Source organism: Dasypus novemcinctus, chromosome 15 (assembly GCF_030445035.2).
Source record: "Dasypus novemcinctus isolate mDasNov1 chromosome 15, mDasNov1.1.hap2, whole genome shotgun sequence".
NCBI lineage: Eukaryota > Metazoa > Chordata > Mammalia > Cingulata > Dasypodidae > Dasypus > Dasypus novemcinctus.
Genome location: NC_080687.1, coordinates 37,153,943 through 37,176,643, shown reverse-complemented (window position 1 = coordinate 37,176,643; position 22,701 = coordinate 37,153,943). Strand labels below are relative to the sequence as shown.

At 40.6% G+C, this 22,701-nt stretch overlaps 1 long non-coding RNA gene across 1 annotated transcript in view; it reads right to left on the bottom strand.

The window, feature by feature from the left end:
- LOC131273536 (uncharacterized) overlaps window positions 1-22,701 on the bottom strand; it is an 86,131-nt gene that overhangs the window by 54,914 nt on the left and 8,516 nt on the right. Inside the window, exon 2 of the long non-coding RNA XR_009180788.1 lies at window positions 12,117-12,197. This is a non-coding gene — a long non-coding RNA (uncharacterized lncRNA). The remainder of the gene's footprint in view (window positions 1-12,116; window positions 12,198-22,701) is intronic.

The window sequence follows — 22,701 nt, the reverse complement described above, 5'->3', positions numbered from 1 at the left end:
GGTGGTTGTCCTTCTTCAACTCCATCTTAGCTGAGTGAGGTGAGTCCAATAAATCAGATTGTAGGAACTGGAGTCTGTTGAGGCTCAGGGCCTGGCTATCATATTGTCAGTCCAGAGATTCAAATCCCCTAAATATATCTTAAACCCCAACACCAACTACAATTCCAGTAAAGTAACATGAAAGTCTTATGAAAAGAGATCCCATCTGAGTCCAGTTTCATCACGCAGAAACACCAGCTCCAAAGAAGGGCCATCTGACATGGCAGTGAACCCCATCTGCCATGACCATAGAACCCGTGGGTCTCTTTAGCCCTCAAAGGAACCAATACCTGGGGATTGTATCTACTTTATCTGTCTCTTAGACTCTGTTCAGTTGTGCATAAGGGCAATCCTTCTGACAGCCTCCAGACTCTTTTTTAGAGACTTGTAGCCATATAAACTCATTTCTCCTTTCCATTTCCCCCTTACATTAGGTCAAACAGCATTTTAAAGTCATGTTATTATATGTAGACAGGGATATTCTGCTGATCCGCATAGAACCTTCAATTCAAGGTCATTTTCCAGTTGCATCATTAGTTGGTAGTTGATAGTGATCCCTCGGTGCCAGGGAGGCTCATCCCCGGGTGTCATGTCCCATGCTGGGGGGAAGGCATTGCATTTACATGCTGAGTTTGGCTTCGAGACTGGCCACATTTGAGTAACATGAAGGCTGTCAGGAGGAAATTCCCAGGCACAGTGCTGCTCTAGGCCTTGTTCTTATTTCAGGCATATAAGCTCACAAGCATAGTCATTAGTATCAGGGGCTCACTGTTGGACCCTCATTCCTTCTCGGTCCTTGCCGCTGCACCTGGGGGACTGCCGCTGCTCCCCTAGGGACCACAACAGAGCACCCCCGGCCAGTAACCTAGTACCCCCCCCCAGCTGTAGTTTTTAATTGTTGCCACTATGAGTATATCCAAACATTACCATGCACCCTGGACATATGCCCTGTATAGCTCCCTGTCAGCCATATATCACCTGTCTGTAAATCTAACACTATTCTAAAATTAAAGTTTATTTTTTAAAAAGTTATCTAGGCAGAAGTGACTCACTAGACAGGAAATCTGTCTTTTTAAGAAAAAAATTACTGAAATATTAATATTTGCTAAGCAATTTAAAAATCTATTCCTGAATCCTAATCCTCATTAATAATACTACAACATAGGTGAATAATTAGGTCAAGCCTCCTATTAATAATGTGCTATTTAACATTTTGCTACATTGGAAAAGATGAGACAAAGTGTAAGGCATTAGGTGTAAATGAAACATTTACTTAAGGGTCTTAGCTAAAGAAAATAAATGAAAGATATTTTAAATATAGATGTAATTATAGAGTGACTAATTTATATTCATTCATCAAAATTATGTAAGATTTTAGATGTCATAGATAGCAATGGAGAGTTAATGAATCAGTGAAAGGAAGAAACCCCATGTTATTTGTATTATTAAGGGTTTGTTGTTTTTTATCAAGTGAGAGAATTTATGTGTATTTACAGCAAGGACCCAGGCTTAGTCATCTTTTCCCTTCCCTGGCATATATAAACAAGGCCAAATAATCTACTTCAGTTCCAGCAATGTACACAATATACATATCCTGCTGTGAATATGAGACACTGTTTGGCCTTTTGTTTTAACATTGCACTGTGTGGATTTATTATAGGCTAGACCATGCCTAGGACCGAGGCATTGGAATGATACCATACTTGGAGATTCATCCTTATAAGTGATGCTTATATATAAAGTGGACTTTCAAAACTCTCTGATTATATCTGACAGAATGACTTATATAGGACCAAATTCTTCTCTACAGAAAATTGTGAAGTGGTCACATCCATTTAAATGTAAATGGTCTTCTAAAACCCCTTATATATCACTCTTCATTTTCTCATTCTTTGCAGAGTGCTAACTTCATTCATTCTTTGACCAGCCACCATCAACAATTCTTTTCTGTCTGTAAGTCCCAATAAAGCTTATTCCAACAACAACAAAAAAAAAATTAAAATAAATAAATAAATAAATGTAAATGGTGTGAAGCGGATGTAGTTCAAGCAATTGGGCAACTGCCTACCATATGGTAAGTCCCGGGTTTGGTTCCCAGTGTCTCCTAAAGAAGATGAGCAAGACAGCAAGCTAATGAAGCGAGCTGACACAACAAGCTGACTCCATGAGATGATGCCACGAGATAACACAACAAGGAAACACAATGAAAGACACAACAAGGTGGAGGTGGCTCAAGTGATTAGGCACCTCCCTTCCACGTGGGAGGTCCTGGGTTTGGTTCCCAGTGCCTCCTAAAAAGAAGACAAGCAGACAACAAGCACAAACAGCAAGGGAGAGGGGAAGAATTAAATAAAATAAATCTTTTTTAAAAAATGCAAATGATGTATTGTGGTATTACATTATAATCCTAAACAATTAGGGTAGGTACACAGTGTTCTAGGTTAAACAAGATCTCTAGATGACAAAGTCTTATTAGAATGGTGCACAGCTAAAGGTGACTGATGTTGATCTTACTGACTTTAGAGCTGCACAGACCAGAACCGCCTTAACTGAGTCACAAATTAGTACTCTTTAGTCACAAATTAGTACTCTTTAGTCTGAAAAAACACAGAAAGGAAGCTGAGCTACTGGTTTAAAAGAGAAGAGAGGGAAAGAGAAAGAAGGTCAGAATAATCCCTTTATTGCCTGGGGATAGCAAAGTTACTCAACAGTCCATGAAAGAAAAATGCACAGAATTTATATCTATATAACCCAGTCAGCCCTAACTGAATAAATACCTTTTTCAAAGAAAGGCAGGACATCTATCAACTGAGGGGAGGGGTGGCAGCCATGGAGAAAGTGCTTGTGACTGGCAGACTAGACTAGGAATGTATCTAGGAAAGCCAAGTGCGGTTGGCTAGGAGTCGTCATGTGCTATTTAGTTGTGAAAGGCTAGCTAAGATGCTTAAGGTTTGCAAAGATGCTGGCTCATGTAGTTTCTTTGTGAGTTGACTGCTACACTCTAAACTATCAATAAGGAAATAGCCTTCACCTCACCATAAAGCTTGCTTGGTCCACAGGTTCCAACTAAGTCAAAGGAATCAGGAGCCCCTCACATCAACTAAACATAACACGCTGCAAACTGCAAATGACTTGGAGTTAATAAGTAAAGGGGCCCTCAACTCTAATTCTCCCAAAATACAGAAAGAGTATAAGGCAATGGTAGTATTCCTCCACCTTGATGGGAACATTTTTTTGGAAAAAATCTTTTAGAAGAAATCCTTTTAAGCCAAAGTTCTATAAGTAGTTAGATTAGGGTAGAATCTTTAAGAAGCTTGCTGAATATAGCACAAATGTCATCAGGGATCCGAGAGCTTTCTGCAGCTATTGAACTTTCACAGACGTGGAACCTCTGGGATAGCTCTGAGCCAGAATTAACACCCATGTTCCATGTACTCTCTTACGTTGTTTGGCTGACATTCTTCCTGCCCTTTCTGAGAAAGTGGCTGAGTTGAAAATGTGGGACAGAAGGCCAAAGATCTCCTTGCTGTGCTGTGTCCCTAAAGAGCTGTGCTTTGTCTTTAGACTTGCAAAGTCATAGTGAGCTATACAGCAACAATGCATCATAGATGACCCTAATAAAGGACATTAGTAGCTTTGGCTAGAGATGACATTAGCATTTCTATATCTAGAGTAGTTCCCAGACTACAGAAATGAAAAGGCATGGTGGAATGAGGCCTAAACTGGATTGGAGCACTTGGCCTCCTATCGTCAGCTTGTAAATTTGTGAACTTTGGCAAGCAGTCTAAACTCTGAGCCTTCCTTCTTGCCATCTTTAAAACAGGCACAGGAGTGTGCTGCCTGGTGTCTATTTGTCCCTCCAGCTTCACTCTCCTCCCTTCTCCAAGCTACTTTCTGTCCTGGGAGAGGGGATTGGATGAATTACATTAGAGGGTTCTTTTGCTCTATGATTTATGCTTGGTTCCTGCCAATAGGGAGCCCCAGGGGGAGGTGAGAGGGAGAGAGGAGAGCAAAGCTGGGGTATTTATCCCCCTGCTTTTTCCCTGTGGGGTCTCCTGGGATTATCCAGGTCCCTCTCCTGATATCACTGCTCTCTCATGACAGCGCTTCTTGCTTCTGGTGTCTGCTCCCTGTCCTTGTCCCTCAGGCTTAGTCGTGGCAAAATCCCCCCTGCTTCTAGTCCTGGGGTACTACACCATTCCCTGTGGGTCCCCTGGAACAGCCTATACCTTTGTAATGGTCCAATTATTAGAGCCTCCTTGAATCATCCTAATTTGAGAGTACAAAGTGTTTCCCAGTAGAAGCATGACTCATATGATGACCTAGGTTAGAGGTATGCTGAGTATTGTGAGTGTACTTCTAGGATTCCATTTGCATTTTGATTTGAAATGTGTGGATGCTAAGTCTGATAGAAAATTGAAACCAGCTTCCAAAGCCCTAATTATTCGTTTTTGGAATTTTCAGAATGCCTTCACTGTTCTCACTGATTGAAGCTAACATAAGTAGAAAAGAATACATTTCAACTTAAAAATATATTATTAGGAAAATACCACTTATATTTTGTTTTCTATATCAAGACAGCATATAAAATTGTATTCAAACACAAATGGGTTTTAATGCTTTAAAATGTATGATAACTACTTGAAGATGATTTCTAGGCTCCTTCCAAGATTCTAAGACTCTAAATATTACACTTTGTGGGTGGGAATGGATGCAGGGGAATGAGTAATGTCTAACCTCTTTCAACCAAGCTTCTCAGCAAAGACAGAGTGACAGCCACTAGAGGTGAAAATATAGAAAAAACGTCAGCCTTATACCTGCAGACCATTCCCACCCCTGCCCCAGGTGACAACCTCTAGAGGCCCAACACTTAGCAAAGGTGATGGAGTACAACAGAGTATACTCCCCTCTTCCATCAGCCTAAATAGTTATGAATTAGTTTCCTCCCCAAGATCTCTCTTAGTAATAATACAGTCATACTCATAGCTACCAACCACTTCCTGATAACCTACTGTGTGCCAGGCACTGTGCTTAGAATTGTACATATGTAACAAGTATCAGGCATTAGCCCATAGGTGACTCTGTCAGTCCAACTACCCTGACTAGCAGGAAGTCCAGCTCCACCCCCCATCAGGAAAGCGCTACCACCTCAAGAGTCTCCAGGAATCCCCATGTGCTCACTAGTCAGGGAGTGGATTTCCAGACAGTTCTATCTGTTTCAGCCTCCTTATACTAAAAACTAAAGAATATTACTCCACACACGATACTGGGTGTCTTTTTTTTTTTTCTTTTTTTTGGCTATTGCTCTGAGCTACTTCCTCTAAGGCTCACGCCTGCCTTGAGAAGGGCTAGATAAGGACAAGTAGAAGGCAGGACTGTCTCCTCAGAGACCAAGAACCACCTGGACTCTCCTCTCTTAACTGACTCAAGGCAAGGGCAAAGCGAAACTCCACGCCCAGGCCCCACTTCTTTCTACCCTATCGGTAATTTTACCTCAGGATCTTCATCACTCTGACCCTGCTTAGGGGCCTCTTGGATCTCTCTGAAGCACACTCTGAACTTTGAATCTTAGGGTCAAGAGGTTGGCCTTCGGCCCTTCCCTCTTAGAAAGTCGAGAACTTTTTATGCGAATCGTTGAATGTTCATTCCAGTACTCGGCTTTCTAAGGGTCCTGGATTGGGGGCATGATCTCTGCCCCTCCCCCACCCCCTAATAATCAAAGTCTTCTCCACAGTGACACTTGGAGAATGGCTCTGAATCATCAAGCATTATACACGATCCTATATACTCATTTCTATTATCTATTAATTATCTAGTATCCCCATGTTACAGTTGATAAAATTGAAGACCCTACAAGTTAAATAATTTGCCCTAAATCACCCAGCCTAGTTTTGGGGATCAAGTCTATTGGATTCCAAACCTTGAGCTTGATCCACCATGTCAGGCTCCATTCTCAAAGCCTCTCTCCACTTCTCCTTTTAACACGGTCACAGTAATGAACAGTTATGATGAAAGAGCTTCCAAGGCTGTAGGGGTGGCCCTGGGCCTACACCCACCCAGCCCTGCCCCAGGAAAAGGCCTATCTGTATTGTGTTTTATTTGGAAAAAAGAAAATGAAAACAATTACTCCTATTTCTAATTTCTGAGATGAACAGGCATCTCTCAAATAAATCTTGCTACTCTGACTTTAAATTAATCTTATATTGTCAGGATACCATGATTCTACTATAAAGCACTTGGGAATGCAGGGGTAATTTTTAGAATCACAGTGAGTTACAGAGCAAACAGAAGCTCAAATCTGGAGTAAGGTAAATGTTTCTGGTGACTGAGTTAACAAAAAATTTAGATCCCCGTAGTGGAACTAAACCCCCAAAGTCAGACCATGCTGTTTTTAGGCTATGTAGTTTCTGCTAAATTCAATCCAAGTTCAGCTATGTAAACCAAGAGGTTCTCAGTTTATTGCAATATAGGAAGAAATGCTCAGGCTTTGGGGGCAAGAAAGTAGACTAAAATCCAAGCTCTGCTTGGTTGTAATTGTGTGATCTTAGACACATTGTTTAACTTCACTGAAGCTCAGAGTCCTCATCTATAAAATGAAGATGATAGTTGTCTTGATTTGCTAGGATGGATATGACAAATACCACATAGTGGGTTGGCTTAAACAACAGGAATTTACTTTCTCACACTTTTGTAGGCCAGAAGTCCAACATCAAGATATTAGCAGGCCATCATTTCTCCAAAGTCTGTAGGATTCTGCCCCCATCGTGAGACAATCTGTCTCCTTCTGTCTCCTCTTCTGATTTCTACTAACTGCATCCAAATGTCCTCTGCTCAGGACTTCAGTCATATTGGATTAAGGCCACCCTGATCTAGTTTGACCTTAACATCTTTTTTTATTTTTTAAGATTTTTTTTTTCTCTTCCCTCCCCGCCCATTCCGGTTGTCTGTTCTCTGTGTCTATTTGCTGCGTCTTCTTTGTCCGCTTTTGTTATTGTCAGCAGCACGGGAATCTGTGTTTCTTTTGGTTGCGTCATCTTGCTGTGTCAGCTCTTCGTGTGGGCGGCACCATTCCTGGGCAGGCTGCACTTTCTTTCATGCTGGGCAGCTCTCCTTACGGGGCGCAATCCTTGCGTGTGGGGCTCCCCTATGCAGGGGACACCCCTGCATGGCAGGGCACTCTCTGCACACATCAGCACTGCGCAGGGGCCAGCTCCACACGGGTCAAGGAGGCCCGGGGTTTGAACCGCCGACCTCCCAACCTTAACATCTTAAGATCGTCCTTACAAATGAGTTCATACCCACAGGCTGGGGGTTAGGACTGGAACATGTCTTTGTGGGAGATGTGCTTCAATCTACCACAGTAGTACTTGCCTTGTGAAGAGTCAAAGAGGTAATGTATCCTCAGCCTAGAAGGGTCCTGGCACATAATAGGTACTCAAAAAAAAAAGAATAAATATTCAAATGAATAATGGGATAAAACACCTGTGGTTGTTTGAAATTATATACCCCAGAAAAACATGTTCAAATCTTAAATCCATTCCTGTGGGTGTGAACTCACTCTACTTGGGAGCTTTTGATGAGGTTACTACAGTTTAGGTGTGGCCCAGCTGAATCAGGATGGGTCTCAAACCTATTACTTGAGGCCTTATAGAGAAGGCCACAGAAAAAGAAACCACGGGAAGCAGCCAGAAGCTGGAAGTCAAGGGAACCGGAAGAGAAAGAAGATGCTACCATGTGAATTGTCCGGTGACAGAAAAGCCAAGGATCCAGGAACACTGGCAGCCAACCTCAGAACACCACAGTCTTCTAAGAGGAAGCACTGCCTTGCAGATGCCTCGATGGTGGTCTTCTCCTAGGCGACAAATTCCTGTTGTTTAAGGTATCCCCTCGTATGTTATCTGTTTTAGGAGTGGGGAGACTACTACATCATGTGACATTCACACAGAAGTACAAGTGTTAGTTCTCATCTCTAAGTTAAAGCCATGGGTGTGTTTAAAATCATCCAAGGGGAGAACAAAGAGTGAAAGGAGAAGGGCCAAGAACTGAACAGTATGCGCAGGGATTGGGCAAGCCGGGCAATGCCCTGAAAAAGACTGAGGAGGAACAGGAAGGAGTGGGTGGCACCAAGGGAGAGCTGGAGTAGTGGAAACCAGGGGAAGAAGTTTATCAATGCAGAATTGTCCACAGTCAGATGCTGAAGATAAGAACTGGGATGTGTGCAGGTAAGGAGAGCATTAGGAGGTCTCTGGTTCCTGTGATCAGAGTTCCAGCAGGAAAGAGATGGCAGATCCAAAGAGAGTTTAATAAAGAGACTCTACAGAGCTCTGGGCAGAGTTAAGAGAAGCCAGTCAAGCGGAAGTGCTCTGAGGCTAAAAACAGCAAGGGAAACCATTATCATCCCTAGACCTGAAGGAGTCAGGTAAGTGAGGTTTCCAGGACCCAATGGAACTGTGCCTGGAGGAGACACCCAACAGGAGCTATGGCCTTCAGTAGAGGAGGCAGCCACAGCCCTACAGAGAGGGGCCAGGGAATCAGTGCCATCATCCCTCTCCTCTCCACCCTCCCATCTCTGCCTCTCACATCTACCCCACATTCAAACCTACTCACACCTCCCATCTTACCCCCTCCCCCCCATCACACTCTCCCCAGCTCCTCCCACCCGGTATCTTCCACTAGAAGCCAGTTGTCAAGGTAGTCCAGGCAATGCAGTCTGGAGGTCAGCCCCCCAGGGAACAGGGCGTGGCGAAGAAAAGGAGAGTGACTCTCGCTGCAAGTGGACTACTCAGCACCTGGGAGAGAGCAGTTTCCTTAGCAGGATGGGTGGTGATGGGTGAGGAGGAGTCACAACAGGCCTCTACTCACAAAGACTCTATAAACAGCTTGAATCTCTATATAGCCTGAAACCTAAAATAACATAAAAGGCAATGCCAATTTTTTTAAAGAGTCTAATGTTCAGGGGTCCCACAAACTCTAACTGGCCTTTCTCCAGCATGTTTAAATTGAATTTTATTACAGGCAGTAAAATTTCAGGACAAATTTAGGACAACGTAAAACACCTTGATGACTCGATCAGATGGCAACTAGCCACTATTATTATCTTTTTTAGAAATTGTAATTCCCAGTTCTGAAAACAATTTAAGAGAGAAAGTTCTAAAAAATGGCTGTGCCTGCTTTGCTTCTCTCTCTGAGCCATGCTTGCGCAGGGAAAAGATCTATTTGAGCTTCTTTTATGAGGACAAGCAGACCCTGACCTACCTTTCCACTCTGTCGGCCCTGAGCTATCTTTGAAATTGGGTCTGCACTGGGCCTGGGTGTCCTTGAAAGCCTGGAGCAAACCAGCCCGGCACACAAGGCCTGAGGCATTTGACTTTTGCTTTTCCAGCCCATTCCTTTAGCCCACTACCCGTCACCTTTGTCCATGCCACACACACACACACACACACACTCATATTCTGACATGTTTTACAACACTGTCTGTAACAGTGTCCAAAAGTAGAAAGCCTGAGTGTGTCATTACACCTGATTGTGGGAGCCAGACTTCTCAGGGTGAAACTGGAGCTGCAATTCCTCTTTCCCTCCTGAATGGCCAGAGACCAGGGAGCAGAGACTCACAGAGTCATAAATTCGAGTGTAGGCAGAGAGCTGACCACGCGTGGACCCCCACGTTAGTGCCTCAATCCCCTCTATACCCACTGCCTTTTCTTGGTCCAGATTGGGAACTTAGGGTTGATGCTGGATGGTTTGGAACTTTTAGGAATGCTGGGATGGGGTAAATGTATTTTGCACATGGAAGGAAATGCATTAGGGATGGAGGGAGGGGTCAGAAGCAGACTGTTACAGATGGAATCATGTCTCCTAAAAAAGATATGCTCAAGTCCTAACTCTGGGTCCCATGACTGTGATCCTACCTGGAAATAGGTTCTTTGAAGATGTTGTTAATTAAGATGAAACCAAACTGGATTAGGGTGGGTCCGAATCTAATATTGCCGACGTCCTTGTAAGAAGTTTGGACACAGTCAGTAGGAGACAGAGAGAAACAGCCAAGTGACTGAGACAGACTGAGTTATATCGTGGGTTGTTGGCAACCCACCACCAGAAAACTGCAGTCCTCAGAGGCAGCATGGCCCTGCTGACACACTGGTTTTGGACTCCTACCTTCCAAAACTGTGAGACAATAATAAACTGCTGTTGTTTTAAGCTGTCCAGTTTATGGAACTTTGTCATAGTAGCCCAAGCGAACTAAGACAAAGCTACAGACTGAAAGACTACATTTCTGGAACTTGTCATAAACTAGTATGGATTTTCCTGTTTTTAAGACAGTTAAGGCGGCGGACTTGGCCCAGTGCTTAGGGCATCCGCCTACCACATGGGAGGTCCGCGGTTCAAACCCCGGGCCTCCTTGACCTGTGTGGAGCTGGCCCATGCTCAGTGCTGATGCGCGCAAGGAGTGCCATGCCACGCAGGGGTGTCCCCCGCATAGGGGAGCCCCATGCGCAAGGAGTGCGCCCCATGGGGAGAGCTGCCCAGCGCAAAAGAAAGTGCAGCCTGGCTAAGAATGGTGCCGCACACATGGAGAGCTGACACAACAAGATGACACAGCAAAAAGAAAACACAAATTCCCGTGCCGCTGACAACAGAAGCGGACAAAGAAGACACAGCAAATAGACACAGAGAACAGACAACCGGGGTGGAGGGGGAAGGGGAGAGAAATAAATAAATCTTTAAAAAAAAAAAAAAGACAGTTAAATACTCCATCTAAAAGGTATTTAATTTAAGGTACAGTACTGTAATAGACTAAATTATTGTCTCACTTTTTCACCATTTCCTGTATCTGTGCTCTTTGTCATGTCATTTAGCAATGACTCCTACAAAAAAGATGAGGTAGACCTCCCCACCCCTTGATTCTACTTGACTGTGCCACGTGATTTGCCAAAGAGACTTGGACACATAGAAGTACCTGGCATGTGCCTCACATGGGGGCTTATTCTCTGATTCTTCTGTCACCAAGAGAACTGGCCCTTGCCAACCTGCTGAGCCAGGAGGAGGATGACAACTACGTCAAGCAGAGCCATGCCAGGCAGATTGCAACATGAAGCAAAGCTACCTCAGCTGGCACACCAACAAGTGAAGGATGAATGTTTATTGTTGTATGCCACTGAAATGCCCAGGTTGTCATGCAGCAATCACGTAGAAAAGACAAACCTTAATGTGACATGATCAAACCTGTGGCCCAACAGCATGAACCACATATACAATATTAGAAACTCGAGAATATTCATGACACCTCTGACCAGCACAGCTGGCACTGTTTAATAAATAAAAGGAAATGATACATCTGAATAATAGAAACAGAATATAGACAAAACTTCTTTTCCCCCACCACTAAATAGCACAATAAAAATAAATATCGGTGACAACAACTTTTCATTTCACTAGAAAACAAATTAACAAAGGAAGAACAGATATCTGAACTTCATACTCTTTTAAAAGAATGTTGTTTTGGGAGAGGCAGTTAGTTCAATGAAACATCATTAATTTGCAAACTCTTCCTGAGTAGGCAATTTTGGTCATGATATGTGATTCTGGTCAAGAAGTGAAAGCAAAGAAACAAGTATTAATTATTTTTGAGTTTAATGAGTCCATTAAAAAAAAAAAAAAGACCTGAAAAACCTCACAGTTCCAATCTGTCTCCACTTAATGAAGGTTGATATGGGAACAACATTTTTTTTAATGATTAAAGAGCCAGTATCTATTTAATTTACTCTTACTTTTCAATGAAGGTGGTAGCAACCTCACTTCATCATGTTGTAGAATCTCTTTTACAAATCTTAATAATACATATGATTATTATATGTCAAATACATGCATGAAAAGAAGTAATTAGTAAGCTTATATAATAGCCCAACCAGATCAGATGTGAGATTACCTTTGATTTAAACCTATTTCAGAAGCAAAAGCAGGAACTATTTTAAATTCCAAAATAACTAGAAATTCAAATTCAAAAGCACTGTACTTAAACTTGCTTAAAAGTAACTGAAGGAAGCAGATGTGGCTCAACCAGTTGGGTGCCCACCTACCACATGGGAGGTCCTGGGTTCGGTTTCCGGTGCATCCTGGAGAAAGCGAGCAAACAATGAGCAGACAGACGAGAGAACCATCTGGGGGAGAGGGAGCATAAATTAAAAAAAAAAAAAAGTAAATAAATAAATGTTTAAAAAAAAAGGAGGATGCCATTAATTTTTTTTAAAAAGCGATTGAATTCATAAGAAAAAGTTGGCACTATTTTAAATTCCAAAATAAATAGAAATTCAAAATTAAAAGCACTTTACTTAAACTTGTATAAAAGCAATTAAATCTTCCAAGTCATTTATGAAAAGTCACAGTTCCATTTCTAAATAACAAAGGTAAAATCAGGGCTGGCCATCACTATCTAATAGAGTTGCTATAATATTTTTCCTCCCAAGCCAGGAAGAATTCTTTCATTCAGTAAATACTTACGAATTGTTTACCTTACACCATCAGTTTTTCTTTCCTGGAAATATAGAGGTGAATAGTGTACATTTCTGCCCTTGCAGGTCTCACAGTTGGTGGGAGAGGAACAAATGAACCAGTAACCACAACTGAACACAAGTGGATTTTAATCTAAAAGCGCACACATGAGGGGAATTAGCAAAGCCATCAGGCTTGGGAGAGGCCATCAAGAGGATCTGATGGACTAGACCTCACTCCTGCAGTACAAATGGCAGTGAGCCCAACAGGAGAAGGCATTCCAGGAAAAGGGGACATCACATTCAAAGGCAAAGCAGGCAGACAGCTCAGGAATCCTGCACTCTGTCAATTGGCCTTACTTTGGAATTTATGGTCCCCAGTGTAATAGAGTTAGACTCATTTATAGGTTCCCTACATATGGCTCTTCTGCCCTTTTTATTTGAACCTATAATTAGCACTATACTTGATAAATATATGTCCCAGAGACTTAAATCTTTGGTCTCTCTATGTGCCAGTTGAGCCCTAAATTTCACAGAGTTGCAACACCTACTCTCCAGTACATTGGACTCACCCAGGATAACTAACAGAGATGAAGGACAACACCCATCCCCAAGAAACAGAGAGTGTCTGCAACTGCAAGCAAGATAGTTTCAACCATCTGCCCCATGGGATCTAAGCTCCCTCTTGATTAGAAGCAGAGTTGGCATCACCAGCCCAAAACTCTCAAGATTGGGGAATGAACAATGGACTAAAGAAGACTTATTATTATTCTACCATAAACATTATTATTCTAGCGGTGGAAGAACTCTTATCATTGATGTAAAGGCAGTGGCCACCAGAGGTTCTGAGGGATGGGGAAGGAAAAATAAGTATAATATGGGGGCATTTTCGGGACATTGGATTTTTTCTGTATGTCGTTGCAGTGACAGATACAGGCCATTGTATATTTTGTTATAACTTACAAAATTGTGTGGGACAGAGTGTAAACTATAAACTTTAGTCCATGGTTAGTAGCAATGCTTCAATACATGTACATCAGTTGTAACACGTGTACCACACTAATGAAGGATGTTGTTAATATGGGAAAGAGTGGGAGAAGAAGGAAGTGGGGCATATGGGAATCCCTTATATTATCTTTTCGTGTAACATTTATGTAATATAAACCTTCTTTAAAAATAATAATAAAATTTAAAAATTTTAAAACAAAGGCAAGGCAGGGAGAGCACAGAGTATTTGGGAAACAGCATGTACTTCAGTGTGTATGCATTTGGCAGTGGGAAAGATAAGGCTGTAAAATTATACCAGGCCAGGTCAGAAAAGATTTCCTATACAAGTCAAGGACAGACAAAAAACTGAATCTTGAACAAGATAAATGATCATCACTGAGCCCATAAAGACAGAATTTAATTATGACTGTGCAAATCCACATTTCAGGGCATGGTACCCATAAACCTCATTTAATAAGGGTGGGAGCTAAGATTTGAACACAAGTAGTATTACTCTAGTAAAAGTACATTAAATGTAATCTTCACAATTTAGACAGAACCTAAAGAAAAGGTATTTTATTGATACTATGAACACTTTCAAGTAAATGTGATCCTACAGATCCCAGAATCCAGGATCCCCTTAAGTTCCTTCTGATTTCCGTACTAAATCCTTCTCCAATCCATTGTCTGGAATTATTTTTAACCCAAATTTTTATCTATGCTCATGAAACCACTGATCATTTACTACAGCACATCATAATGATAAAATGTAAACACTTAGAATGTGTGAAGCACCATGACAAATGATAAATTAATCATCTCATTTAACCTCCCAAGATCCATAGGAGGCAGATTTTAGTACAAGCTCTTTTGTGGTAAGTAAGAAATACCAGCCCAACAACTTAAGCAGAAAAGAGGCTATAGGGAGCTTCACAGAACCCAAGAGAAAGAAACCAATAGAGCCTCAAAAGTGGTGGCCACCAGAAACCAGGAACCATTCTGAACTCTCCAGCTTTCATCTCTGCTCACTCTAGCACATGAGCTTAGGCAAACTCTGTTGTTTAAATTTATAAATAAGATGATTTATAAAATAAAATAAATTTATGGAATTTATGGATTTCAAAGATGCTTAAATTTAAGCCAAACGAGTCTCTATATGGAAATACCTATTCCTTTTTTTTTAAGATTTATTTATTTTATTTATTTCTCTCCCCTTCCCCCTCCCCCCGCCAGTTGTCTGTTCTCTGTGTCTATTTGCTATGTATTCTTCTTTGTCTGCTTCTGTTGTCATCAGCGGCATGGGAATCTGTGTTTCTTTTTGTTGCGTCATCTTGTTGTGTCACCTCTCCGTGTGCGCGGCACCATTCCTGGGCAGGCTGAACTTTCCTTCACGCTGGGCGGCTCTCCTTACAGGGCGCACTCCTTGCACATGGGGCTTCCCTATGCGGCAGGGCACTCCTTGCGCGCATCAGCACTGCACGTGGGCCAGCTGCACACGGGTCAAGGAGGCCCGGGGTTTGAACCGCGGACCTCCCATGTGGTAGACGGACGCCCTAACCACTGGGCCAAGTCCGCTTCCCTGGAAATACCTATTCCTGAACTCAAGACACAACCTTCACAATTACAGCACCCACTCAAGGTAAGTGCAAAATAATTCCAGCAGGACTGGGAGCCAACATCTCTGAGCCCTGGGTTATTCTTAAGAGGGGACCTGGTAAGAAGCATAGATGAGAACCCAGCAGACAGTGAAGGAAAAAAAACATATTTTGTACTAAGTATTGGAACTGTAATCTGAAACAGTGCCACCCGGTGGGAGGCTAGGGAAATGGGCAAGGAGAAACTCCAAGGAGAACCAGGAAGTAGATTTTGGGGGAACCTTCTACACAACTGGATAATGGGATGGGCAGAGCCAGGGTGCTGCTGATAAGTGCTCTGGGGCTGATAAACCTGGGCTGGAAATCCTGCTCTTTATCTAGTAGGTATATGACTGTGGGTAAGTTTAAAGCCTAGAAGCAGATTCCCCATTTGTAAAACAGAGGTAATACATGTCAGGAGTTTATACTGCAATTAAATAATATTGAGTATTGCCATTTTCAAAGTCTCTAGCATAGTACCTGGCATATTATGCTCTGTGAATGGTAGTTTCATTAATATTGAAATATTACCTAGGCCTGTGCATCTCTATTCCTTCTGTCTGTGGACATAAATGAACCAGAAGGAATAGGAAAATAGGAAGTAACCTAATGATCAATAAGAGGGACATGGCTAAGTAAGTTATACATCAAACTCAGTGGGATATTAAGAAGCCATTTTACACTCATAGGTATACACTCAAAAGAATTGAAAGCAGGGACTCAAACAGTTACTTGAACACCCACATTCATAGTAGCATTAATCATAAAAACCTAAAGCTGGAAATAACCCAAGTGTCCATCAATAGATGAATAAACAAAATGTGGTATGAATATCCATACAATGGGACAACATTCAGGCATAAAATGGAATGAAGTTCTGTGCTAAGTAAAATACGCCAGACTCAAAGGACAAGTATTATATGATTCCACTTACACGAAATCCCTAAAATAAACACATTGACAGAGATCGATAGTAGATTACAGGTTACCAGGGCCTGGAAGGAGAGGGAATGGGGATTGCTTAATGCATACAAGTTTCTGTTTTGGATGATGAAAAAGTTTTGCTAACGAATGGTGGTGGGGGTAAAACAACATTGTAAATGCAATTAACGCAATGTAGTGTAATGTAATTTATACACTAAAAACAGTTACAATGGCAAATTTTTAAAAAGCAAAAAAAGGTCATTTTAAAAGATACCTGTGAAAACTGTAACAAACTTTAAAATGTTTAAAAAGACATGAAACTATATATCCTCTGATTATAATTATGTAAAAGTATGGACTACACTGAAAAGATACATGGAAAAATAAAGTAGTAAAATTATGGATTTTTGGTTTTTTATTAAGTATTTATTATGGTACTCAACATCACCAGTCATTAAGGGAATGTAAAACCACAGTGAGATACTATTACATACCCACCAGGATGCCTAAAGTCAAAGGACAGAGAGAACCAATTATTGGCAAAGATGAGGAGTGATTAGAACTTTCTTATGGAAATGATCTGGCAATATCTACTAAGCTAAACAGAGTTATGCCTTATCATCTGGCATTTCCATTCCTGGGCATAAATCATAGAGAAATGAGTTATCACTACTAAAAGATAAGTACGCAAATGTTTGTAGCAGCATTATTCACAATAGTCCCCAATTTAGAAACAACTCAGATGCCCATCTACAGAAGAACAATAAATAAATGTAGTGTATTCATACAATGTACTATTAAACAGATTACTGCTACGGGCAAGGATCAATCTCACAGACATAAAGTTGAACAAAAGAAGCCAGACACAAAAGAGAATATAATGTACAATTCCACTTATATGAAGTTCAAGACAGGTGACACTAACTTGTGGAGCTGGAAGTCAGAAGAGCAGTTATTTGGGGAGGGGTGTTTTGACTGGGAGGGGCACAAAAAGACTTCTGGTGTGCTAGAAAGCTTAATCTGGGTGGTGGTTTCACCAATATACAAAATTAATCGAGCTAGTCACTTGAGACTTATGTACATTGTTGTAAGGTACACTTCAAAAAAGGAAACAGAATATTATTAATATTAGTAGAAGTTTTTAAAAATTTTAAATCAAGCAATTATTTAAATAGAATCTTCTTGATTTTCCACCATATCTCTTTCCTATGCAAGTTTTTAGTTAGGAGGCTTGCCTGATATATTCAATGGGAATACATATCTGAAACAAAAACAGTTGGATATATTTAAGGTGTTATGCAAAATATTATGCAGTTAAATCTATTTTAATGTTTCTTGGGGTGGTTTTTTTTTTTTTCATTTTATTTTGAAACTTTGGAAAATCTTTTCTTTTTCAGATCTTTCTGAGCTGCAGTTTATCTACTTATAAAATGGCTGAGAATCTTCTGTGCCTCATTTGGATCCTAAGAATTGGTAAATGAAATCCTCTTAGCACTCAGAAATATGTGGATATGCATGAACCTCGAAAACATTAAGCCAAATGAAAAAAAAAAAGCCAGGGAAAATAGTTCACATATTGTAATATTCCATTTATAAGAAAAATCCAGATTTGGTAAATCCATACAGATAGAAAGCAGATTGGTAGTTGGCAGGGACTGGGGGGAGGGGGAAATAGGGCACGAATGCTTAATGAGTATAGGAATTTTTCTTTGGGAGTGATGAAAATATTTTGGAACTGGAAAGAGATGGTGGTTGTACATTATAGAACATTGTGAACCAAGTGCCACTGAATTGTATACTTACTAAAAATGGTAAATTTTATGTTATGAGAATTTCACTTCAATTTTTTTAAAAACCTGTTTAGATGCTTTGGATAGTGCTTTAAATGTCTGATGCAGTATTCCAGGCTAGGCTAGGATATGTTTGTGGCATCCTTCATAATTAATGAAATGCCTTTTCTTGCAACCATCTCCTCTAATTTAATCTCTATCTTCTGAGTATATACTATATCCTGAAATATAAATTCTTAAAATAAAAGTTTCTGACAATTTAGTTCATTTTACCTTTAGTGATCTCTTGAGCTTTGTCTCTCTTGAGCTTTTTCTCTCTTGGAAGGAATTCTCTATTAAATGCAGTTCAAAGGAGACACTTCAAACCCCATGTTGTAGCTTATCCATGCAGTTTAGAGAGCTATGTGGATATCCTAAGAGTTTTGTCTGCAGAAATCCCTTCCCTGTGTACCCAGGCCTTGCCTCTTCAGGGTCAGACCTAAATGTTCCTGGATCCTGGAATTCCCTTTGCTGTCCACCCCACACCACAACCTCCCTAATCCCCGGCATTGCAGGGAGGAAGGAGGTAAGGGGAGGTCTCTCTCCTGCAGATGTCCTTCATGGATATTCCGGTGGGTGGGGCACCTGCTTACGGCAGTGACCTCACCCATGGCTAGATTAACAAGAGATTACTATTTATTACTAACTGGAATGTTTCCAAAACAGTTTCATTCACCATTTCTATAGCAAATACAATTTATATCATCATGTCTACAAGATAAAGAATATAGTTAACAATAGATGAATGGATGAACAAAATGTGCTGCATACTTATAAGGAAATATTAGTCAGCCGTAACACATGCTGTGGTTTGAATTCGTATGTACCCTAGAAAAACATGTTCTTAAACCTAATCCATTCCTGTGGGTGTGAACTCATTGTTAAATAGGCCCTTTTGATGGGGTTATTTCAGTTAAGGTGTGGCACAGCCCATCAGGATGGGCCTTAATCCTATTATTGAAATCCTTTATAAGTGGAATGAAATTCAGACCAAATGAGAGAAAGTCACGGGAAGCAAGAGGCTGAACATCAGTGGAACCCAGAAAAGAAGGGAGAGACCAGGAGACACCACCATGTGCCTGCCATGTGACAAGCTGAGGACCAAGAATTGCCAGCAGCTGGCCCCAGAACACCAGTCTTTGGGAAGAAAGCATTGCCTTGATGGTGCCTTGATTTGGAATTTCTTTTAGCCTCAAGACCATGAGCAAATAAATTCCCATTGTTTAACCCAACCTATTTCATGATATTTGCTTGCTCAGCCCAGGAAACTAAAACAACACAGAATGAAGTTTTGATAAATGCTACAATATGGATGAACCTGGAGGACATCATGTTCAGTGAAATAAGCAAGACACAAAAAGACAGTGTATGATCTCACTTATATGAAATACTTAGAATAAGCAAATTCATAAAGGGGAAGAGGACAAGGGGAAGGAAGAATTATTGCTTTATGGGTGGAGAATTTTTGTTTGAGGTGATGAAAAAATGTATGCAATGAAGGTTGGTGGTGGAAGCACAATATCATGAATGTTAATTAATACCACTGTATTGTACATTTGAAAGTAGTGAAAATGGGTAATTTTGAATTGTATTTATATTACTACAAAAAAGAGTTTAAAAAATAAAATAACATTTTAAAAGAATATAACTACAACCACTTCTCCTAATGAAACAGGCTTACCACATTGGGCAAAGAAGGAAAAGCTTCCTCCACCTCTAAGGGCTATGCTCCAGGTCTTTCTCTACCACTTCCCCCTGGTATCATTCAGGTCTGGGAATCTTCCCATCTCTCTTTCCATGCTCACTGCTGCTCCCTCATACATGATGTGCATTCAGTTAGTTCACCACATAAATGAGAATCTGAACAACAGCATTTAGAATTCCAGACTGATTTGCTATAAACAAAGACCTAAGCCTGTGTCCCTTGGGAACAAGAGTGGCAGTTACGAGTTACACTAAATATATCAAAACTGGATTTAGAAGTTCCAAAGTTAAAAAATAATAATAATCTTGGATTTTTCAGTAACTGTGATCATGATTATAAAGAAGTCAGACCACCACACGAAGAGTAATCAAGAAATGTAGTGATTACCAACCCTGCAGAACCTCGTATATGGCTAATAGAGGCTGGGCTGAAAAAGAGACTTATTTATTACCTATTTCCATGGGTTTTTCCTTAGATACCACCTGGGTAGGTGACCTATTTCATTGACAATAGCAATGACATGAGGCTTATATGTGATATCTCCTCAAACTATTCGGGCTTGAAAATAAACCATTTTGAAAACATGCAGCTCAGCATTTGGCATTTCACCAGAACTTTCTCAATTCCCAAAAGTCAAATCTGCTTTTTATTCCACTGTGGAATGCCTGGTTTATGTTTCCCAAGAGAAAAATATAAATAAAAACTAGTGAGGTTAGCTCAGAGTATATATAATAATCAGATATACTAGAATAATTTCTTTTGAAAATTATACCAGGCCCAGATTTTTCTAAGCATATAATTTATATTCTAGCAATAATAAAGTGCTCCAATTTTTATTCTTTTCTATTTTTTATTAGTAGATTATTAAAATTTCAAAGGTAAGAGAAAGTAACTTAGCTAAAACAGACAAACAACAGCATGTCTTTTAGTACAGTTATTTATAAACTATTTTTGTAATACTTCTTATATCATACCTTTCATCAAGAGGGGAAAAATAACTGATACTGTCTTTATAGAATATGAAAAATCCATTTTTGCCTACCAAAAAGAAAAGCGACACTATTGATTTGATATTTAAAAAAAAGGTAAGTCCCTACTATAGGGAAAAAACTCAATGTTGTAGTCACATTTACATAGGTTGAGCTCTAGAAGTATAGATGTAGACTGGCCTTGAATAATCAGGTTTATTTCTGTGAGAAGAATCAGAAAAATCCCTGTACAAAAGGAAAACCATCATGGGTTGCTAAAGTGGGAACAAGCCTGATAGGGGCCTGTTCATTTTAAACATGTACATGTATTATTCTGACGAAAATTTTAAATTTTATAAAAATGTTTATAAACGCTCAAATCAAAAGCAAATTATCATTTCCAGGTGGGCCTGCAAAGTGGGATGCAGCAATCACCTCTGCCATCTGCTTTGTCAAATGACCCCACTACGTTAGCAACACTGACAAAGGGTTATCATCCATAAGCATTTGAAAGTGTCCTCCTGTGATTGACCAATTCGCCCAGGCTTTCAGGCTGCCAAACAGCTACTTAACCTCTTAAGCTGGCCCACAAGTAGAGCCCAAAGACAAAACAAGGAAAAAGGCAGAGGCTATTGACGCAGCTGAGACGAAAGCAGCAGACAAAGGGCAAGTCCCTACCAAGAGCCAACACTGTCACTGTTGGCAAGCTAGAAGGCTCAGGCTGATGGTGAGTGGACACAACGTGCATCCATTAAATTGGTGGTCTGTCTTCTACCTGCCCTGTGCTGTAAAATGGGAGTTTCCTACTTCATTACCAAGGAAAAGGCCAGTCTAGAATGTCTCGTCCTACACCACTGTCACAGTCACACAATTTAACTCAAAGAGCTCTGACTAAGCTGATGGAATATATCAGGACCAATTACAAAGACAGATTTCATGAGGTCTGCCATCAATGGGTAGGCAACATGGTAGACCCAAAATCTATGACTCACATTGCCACGCCAGAAAAGCAAAGGCTAAAGAACTTGCCATTCAATGGGGTCAAATGTACAATATTAACTTTTCTATACATAAAAAATAAAATTATCAGGTGCAGATGTAGCTCAAGTAGTTGAGCACCTACTTCCCACATATGAGAACCCGGGTTCATTCAATCTCTGGTACCTCCTAAAAACAAAAACAAAACAAACAAGCAAACAAGTGGGGGGAAAAAAAACTCAGGGGGCCAGTGTAGCTCAGTGGCTGAGCACCAACTTCCCACAGATCTGGGGCTCAATCCCCACCTTGGTATCTCAAAAAAAAAAAAAAAAGTTATCCTTCAAAAAATCTAATCTCATAAAAACCTCTTCACTTTCCAAATTCATATAGTACTATATTCTAGGACACATAAACTCAAGCATGAATACTTAGGACTTCGTATTTGTTTTCTATTTGGGCTAATGTGGGTGGCTTGTCTTCTCCTGCTAGGGTACAATATGCAATTTGTAATCCCCCCAAGCCTGTGAAACGTTCTTTATCCCTCTACCCCAGGAGTTCTTAACCAGGGGTTGGTGAGCTTGAATTGAAATTCAAAAAAAACCATGATGCTTGTGGAGACATGTTGGTGTGGGTGTGACATATTTATTAAAGAATACGCAGTATAGTGTGGATTTAATAAGGGGTCTGTGGTTTTTACCTGACTGGCAAAGGGGTCTGGGGAACAAAAAAGGTTAAGAAACCCCTGCTCTACCCTGTATTTCAGTTTCTTAAAGTCTATCCTATCTCTCCTACTAGACTTAAAATTTATTGTTATTCATGCTTAGGCTGAACTGATCAGGGATAGGATGAATTCTGGTTTGTTTATACCATCACAGTTCTTAGCACAGCCCTGCTCACATGGTAACAGAGTGGAGAGAAGTGAAAAGTGCCAAAATAGGGCCCACAGCAGCTCCATGAGCCCACATCTACAGCAGATAGCAACCATCATGCTCTGGGGATTGCGTCAACACCATGAAAGGTAAATTGGCTAGTAGTTCCCAATTCCACTATGGCTGTTTAGTCAAAACTACTTGTAAGAATTAGTGTAATAATAGCCAATGGTACAATAACAACAACAACAACAAAAACCAAAATCTCCATGGTTTATCA